At 44.7% G+C, this 5,686-nt stretch overlaps 1 protein-coding gene across 1 annotated transcript in view; it reads right to left on the reverse strand.

Moving 5' to 3' along the window:
- The window catches only part of LOC103913799, a 116,855-nt gene that overhangs the window by 3,979 nt on the left and 107,190 nt on the right, over positions 1 to 5,686 (reverse strand).

Here is a 5,686-nt window from a genome sequence, read left to right on the forward strand (position 1 = left end):
ACATTTTAACCTAAATATGGGATTTCTGTTTGCAGTTTCTTCCTGAACAGGTAACAGTAAGTTCATGTGAAATGTTAATAGAGGTTTAAATATCACTAGCTGCTAAGTATTCATATTTGAAATTTTGTTTCAAATTCACAACAACTTGCATGTGCAAAATTGCCATTGTAAATGTAGAGGTCATTTTTGAAATGTATGCTGTAACAGATCATACTAAAGATGATGCCACCCTGACGGTGGCAGAGCAGGCTTGGCTCGCGTATGGTCTCTTCTAGGGGCTCACCTACCATTTTGTGTTCTGTAAAGCACCATCTTGTTCCCATTTTGACCCATCTCTTAATAGAAAAACTCTGCACATAGTTATCCTAAATACTATTTCACTCTTACACAAATACATCTCTTGTTTTTACATCAAAATCTACATACATTTGGCAGGTTTCTGCTCCAAAACTAAATAAGCTAAGTTAGCAATTCATGTGCCTTACTCAAAACAGACAAGTGGAATGTTTTTATGTTATTTTATCCTTGACTGCTTTTTGGTTGTCTTGCTTGAACAGTTTTTTGTATTACTACTTTTATGCTGAGGTTTTTTTATTTCTTTACATTTTATCTTGGAAAGAGAGGCAAAAAAAAAAAAAATCAGTCTGCTAAAAATACATAATGGCAATAAATTCAGTCCTAGTCAAGTAGAAGTATATGGGATCAGCACTGGTCATCGGCAATTTTAGCAACACACTGCCTTTCATGTTGGTTAAACACCGGAGACTGCTCTAGTCCTTGAGCTGCTGTAGGGCAGCTGGCTCCAGCACGTAACAAAACCACGTTTTTTGGAATCCCTTAAATGAGGGCAAAGGTTTGAGTCAGCCTCTGTTGGCATTAATTTGCTTTGCTCCCTAATGACTGAAAAGGGGACAGAGCACATATATGTGAAGACGACGGCACTTAAATTCACTTTATATTATTGCAGTCATGGTTTCAGGTTCTCCCCCTCTATTTGCACAGACCCACCACATAGCTGACAGTGCTGCACCTCCGTGTAAGGAGGAGGCCAGTGGGATGGAGCCTCTTGAGCTTAGACAGAGACACATCTCCCTGCAGCCGCTGCTCACACCACTATTCCCCCTTTTTCCTTTCCTTTTTTTTTCTTTTCTTTTTTTTAATTTTTTTAAGCAAACATCATCTTTCATAGGATCAACCATAAGAAAAAGTAACAGCTGAGCCTACTGCAAGAGGTATTGCTGTATTGGACTGATGTTTCTCTTGGACAGCATGACAGCATGTCAAATTGTCCTCTCGGACAGCGAGCACGGGGCGGGGGCACTGCCAGAAGGGAGCCAGGACCCAACGCTGCTTGCCACAGTGCTGGCTGGGGGTACCCAAACATGTCCAGGCAGTACATGACTACTGGGCAAGGCCAGGCTGGCACTACTCAGGACCAGTGTTAGGTGGTTTTATGGAGCAGCATGCTCACAGTGACGGCCAGTCAGGAGCCCTGACCCAAGCACTCTATCCTCGCCTGCCCAGCCATCCACCAAGCTAGGCAGCAAGCACAGAGAAACAAGGGGCAAAAGTATGCCACATCCAAAAAAGAAAGATTGGGTCTATACACCAGTGTAATTAAGAAGCCCCAGAGGTTTGGAAGGGAAGGGTGTCTGTGAGGCTGAAGCAAAAAAATAGGTGATCAGGCTTTGTCACAGGCACCCAGTGTAATTGTAGGGAGACTACTCCACCATGCTTCTGCTCCCTCTCCATAATGGGTATAAAACCAAGAGCTGAGAGGTTCCTCCGTGACCGACTTAATCTTCTGGATATAGACTGTTATTTAAGGAGCTGGTATTTGAAGTGGTGTCACTGCTGGCTTTCCCTCAGCCTCAGCAATGAGCAGAAGCTACAGAAGTCAGAGGGAAAGATAATCGGTTTCTTCCTCCCAAACTCAACTTCGACACCCAAGCACTTGCAGCTAAAATTTGCCCTCAGTTGCACACGGCTGTTGCTGGACTCACAGGGAAGCAGGAGGAGCTTTCCTGGGCTGGTCGGAGACATGGGGACATGATGCCGTGCATGGAGGTGAGAGGAGTCCCACAGACTCCCATTTGGAGACAGATGTCCTGGGAGCTGCCTTAGGGCTTGGCCAACCCTTCCCGGGAGCACAGAGTGGGTCCAGAACAGATTTGGCTGCTACAGCTGTGAAGGGATTTCCAGCTCTCACTACTGAGAACTGAGTCAAAAAAGACCTTAGTCCATAATATTAGCCAGGGAGTAATTCACTTAAGTTCATTTTTCAGTAAAGTTTCAGTTTCTTAATATTTTTCTCACCATTCCTTGAAACCTAGGTTGACTCAGGTGACCAGTGTGCATTGGATGCTATTATTTAAGTAGCAGCAATGGGCAAAAAAGCTGGTGAAGAGGTACGAAGCATTCAACACAATCACTTCCAAAATACATCGCACAATAAAATAATTCCTGTTTCATTAGCAGGAAAATATGTTTTCTGAGACACACCAGCCACAATCATAACTACTGAAGTCAAGAACTAGACAATTCCATCTGTGCTAGTTAGTCACTCTGAATGTGTGGACACCCAAGTCCACATCGCTGATGTTCAGCATGGGCGGCAGCCACCCATGTACCTGAAACGCTCTGCAGTTTGGGAATACCACAGGAAACAGCAGCACAGTTTAAGACAGAGAGCCAAGATTTTATAAAGCAACCAGAGATCTTGTATCAGCTCTGCTTTACGGGAGTCCTGGTGACACAATGGTGAAGGCTCAGCATTTCATGAAATTTTGGAGGCATTTCATACTAGGCATTGAAAATGAAGACACCCAAAATCACCAATGTTAAGCTTTGGGCAGAATGTTCAGCTTTGGGCAGAATGTTCACAAGTACACTTCACATGTTTTTGTTGGATACTTCAGGTTTTCCTTCACATTCACCTCATTTTCTCCCCAAATTACGTTGTGTGCCTGCACATTAAGCCATGGCTGCAACCACAGAAGTTGCTATGTAATTATACTCTTACTCTTGTCTCTATCTGCTCTCTCCTTCCAAATGATGATCTTTAAATGCTTTGGAAAAGCCTATTTTTACTCCTTCAGTAATACAGAGAAAACACAGCAATAGGACAGAAGTTTGGTCCCACTCTGCTCCATGTGCCATTCACAGAATGGCACCCAAGGTACAACACACTGCACCAACGGAGAGGGTACGCATGTCTCCCAGTGCCAAATTCACTAAGCAGTTGATTAGAAAAAAAGATGGGCAAGGAACAGTTTCAAAGTCAAGTACTAAACCTTGATATCAACACTCACAGCACTATATTTCTATTTTTAAAGCACTAACTTTTTTTCTTCTCTTTTGTAAATGGTCCATAGTATTTGCCAGCACACAGAGATAAAATACTGGAAATAAAAAACAGAGACGTTCTTTTAGCTGCATCTTTCAGGGTGATGATTATGAGATAGTTATAGGAAACTCACTCAAGAGCGTGCCTGCTACAACAGCCGTGCCTTTGGTGAAATCTGGGGGCATCTATGAAGCTGAAACCCTTCAGGAAGGCTGGGCTTGACTTGAAAATAGCCTTCGTCTGGCAGTGTAGAAAATCTTATTATTAGTCAACTCAGAAAATTGGTAACTTTGTGCACTGCCCACCCATGGCCTGGTGCAGGGAGGACATTCCTGGCAGCGGGAGGACACATGTCTGCTTCCAATCCCCGTTCTGCCCGGCACAGGAGGACTCACTGCTGTCATGCCTGGGGAAGACCTCTGTTCTGCTCCAACCGATTGTGGGACCCAAATGCAAAAGCTAGAACAAGGGCAGGGCCAACATGGGGAGGGACTGTGGGCAATGGCAACATCACGATACAGCACTCCCACACATGCCAAATATTTGCATTTTGCCCACTTGTCTCAGATGTTCTCCAAGGATGCTTATTTAATCGTTAGGTCACGAGTGCTGCATGCTCAAAGATTTCAGTTCTTTGTGCTCAGAGAAACTTCTGAAAGGATTCAGATCCATTCCCCTAAGAGTGAGAACATCTATTTATGGGGCTACCATTACCTGAACTCCATTCACAGTCACAGTGCTTATTTAACACTTTATCACTCCCAGGAAAGAAGTTAACCTTATCAAAGTAAGATGCTTCTGAACCAAATGTTGATTTCTAGATGCAATCAAGCTTTACAAGTGAGCAACAGCCCCTCAGTAATTCAGATGGCATGTGTATGCTCCCTTATCCTGTTACACAGGCTTCAAGGACCACAAGGACCAGTTTAACACTTCCCATAATATCAAAACTCTATAGTATGCTAACTAAAATGTCAGGAACTGTGACAGTTTGAGAAACTGCTGAGAAATACGTTGGGTTACAAGCAAGTCCCCCAGCTGATGGGGGAACTTTCCTGAATCCGGGCTGTTACCAAGAACTGCATTCGGGACCAGGGCCACTCCCTCACCTGCAAGCAACCTTTGAAAACACCATGTACAGAATAGCTTGAGAGCAGAAAATGCTGGTGCCACTTTTTAGTTTGGAGGATTTTGTGAGATTTTGTTGGTGACAGAACGCTCTCAGATAAACCTGGGGAAATCTCACTGATGCCTGTGTATTAGCTGTAATGTGTGTGTCAAGATTCACAGCTTTCCCTCTAGAGAAATACTCTAGCACCAATCCGCATTGTAACCCAGTCACACAATAATCACATATTTTCTGTGACCTAGCTGTAGGTACTCGCAAGCAAGAGCTCTACGATCTTCCGTAATCTTCAGGGTTCTTTGCCACCTTTCAGACACACATCTCCCTGTGCTGTCCTATCCAGCCTTTGCTCCGTCTTTCCCATCACATGAAATTACATGCTCCCAAATCAGCACAGGACACAGAATAGCCCCATCCGACCGCCATTCATCCACCGCAACTCATCCCACAGCACTCGCAGCCTGGGATTTCATACATCGCTCTTAATCCTGCAAAATGCAGAGCAGCTTCCATTCCCACAAAGTCAAAGGGAGCTGAGGATGCTCAAAACTTTGTGGACTGAGGATTGTAAATTAGACAGTTTCCAGCTGTTTGGCATGGCAGGAGCACAAAGGATGTTAACAATCTTTACACTTTTAAATAGCTTGGTATTTTGCATGCACACCTAGAGTCTGTCCTTTGGAGAGGTGCGGATAGGCTTGCTCCTCAAACTGAAAGAGGAGGAGAATACCTCTGCTCTCATCAGCCTACTGTCCAGAGAAGTTCAGTCCTGCATGGCACCAGGAGCTGCTACCACAACTAGCAGTGGCATACAGCAAAAAAAAGAAAAAAGTTTGGAAACGGCTACTTTGAGCAGAAGCCAGCTAGCCCCTTCTATTCAGATCACCTCCTGGCTGGGTGTAAGGCTTTCCCTCTCTCCTGCTTAGACATTCCCTGTTAGATTCTCCACCTCCTAATATCGGTAAGACAAAAGTCTGCAAAACACCAAAGTCCGCAGAAAAGCAGCGAAGGAAAGTAGCAGTATGAAAAACAGTCACATTTGTTTTTTAAATGAAGTGCCACTGCAGCAGAGCTGCAGTCCACTGCCTGGGGGTGCAGCAGGGTGCAGAGCCAGCCTTGAGCCAGGTCACGCCACCCACGAGGAACCAGGCTGCCGTTCTTTGTCAGCAGGCTGGGGCTTTCTCCCACCAGTGCGCAGAGGGAAACCTTCACAT

This window comes from Pygoscelis adeliae, unplaced genomic scaffold (genome assembly GCF_000699105.1).
Source record: "Pygoscelis adeliae isolate BGI_AS28 unplaced genomic scaffold, ASM69910v1 Scaffold62, whole genome shotgun sequence".
NCBI classification, from domain to species: Eukaryota; Metazoa; Chordata; class Aves; order Sphenisciformes; family Spheniscidae; genus Pygoscelis; species Pygoscelis adeliae.